We start from the raw sequence: 1,234 nt of genomic DNA on the forward strand, positions 1-1,234 counted from the left end.
TTTAAATGCTGATGTGCATTTAAAAAATGCTTAATATAATTTATTATTATTATTCTATTAGCTACATCAGCAAACAGTGTATTCCGTTTGTCATGTATGCATTTTCTGTTACTGGGATGACGGCAGAGACCAAAATAAAAACGATTTTTTGAAATCAAGGACTGACCTAAGAGTGAAATCAATTTAAGGACCAAATCAAGAATCGTTCCAAGGAGACCAAAAGTGCATTTTCACCTTAAAAGTATAATTAAACAGTAAAATAAGATAGGGACAAGATCTTCAATTATCTTTAAAGCATTTCCAAGTGCCACTACCTATATAAAAGCATAGTTGAACGGTGAAATAAGATTTACAAAAGTCAAGAAAAGTGAGCATAATAATAGTGGATGACTCACATTCACATCGTGTGTCCTATTTCATTCATCCATAGGACCAGGTGTTGAAAACTTGAAATTATAACATCATATAATCATTACACTGGGCAAAGTACTCTTTTTTTTTTTTTTTCGATTGCTTTGTAAAATATAGAACATGTTGCAGGTGGGTAATATCTTTGATTCTCTTTAGGACTGGAGTGGGTATAGATGAACTATACGGTTCCACGAGTAAAGGAAATTCCAATAACAAAACTTCCTACAACTTTCCTCAACTCTCCAACATAAAACTATCATAGTGTTCCTCTTCAATTATTGTCTCACTATTTTTTTTCTTTCTCAAACTGAGCACACAGAAAGTTTTTTCTAGCACCAAATCGTTCAAGCCTACTCGCATCCTCAAGGTCCTCAAGGTCCTATCTCTTCTCGTTCAAGCCTATCTCAAAGTTTTATTTCTTTCTTTTTATATTTATTTATATGTTTCGATTTCTTTTGGATTATGAGAAAGCAGTCTAAACAGAGGGAGAGGGGAGGAACAGGCAGATTTTTTTTCCTGGGTTTTGACTTTCTGTTTTATAGTATCTGAATTTCTCCAGTCTTATACCAACAGTGATTGTGAAATTACAAACACAGAGGATGCTTTTTTAATGATTTAACGTTAGTTAAATAAATTTCTGCATAAATAATAATCATAATAACGTGATTTGTTTTAGAAATAAACAAAAAATGTTGACTTTCCTGGGAACAGAGGATGTGAATGTCAGCAAGGCTAGGATCGCTGCCATTAGTTAGTTTTTTTTTTTTTTTTTTTTTTTTTTTTTTTTTTTTTTTTTTTTTTTTTTTTTTTTTTTTTTTAAAAA

At 31.1% G+C, this 1,234-nt stretch overlaps 1 protein-coding gene across 1 annotated transcript in view; it reads left to right on the forward strand.

The window, feature by feature from the left end:
• The first annotated feature begins 544 nt into the window (after nt 1–544).
• The window catches only part of LOC112030150 (disease resistance protein Roq1), an 83,768-nt gene continuing 83,078 nt past the window's right edge, over nt 545–1,234 (forward strand). Inside the window, exon 1 of the mRNA XM_065776680.1 lies at nt 545–778. The gene's annotated coding sequence lies outside the window, so the exon portion shown is untranslated. The remainder of the gene's footprint in view (nt 779–1,234) is intronic.

This window comes from Quercus suber, unplaced genomic scaffold, assembly GCF_002906115.3.
Source record: "Quercus suber isolate HL8 unplaced genomic scaffold, Cork oak 2.0 scaffold_9, whole genome shotgun sequence".
In the NCBI taxonomy this organism is placed as follows: Eukaryota; Viridiplantae; Streptophyta; class Magnoliopsida; order Fagales; family Fagaceae; genus Quercus; species Quercus suber.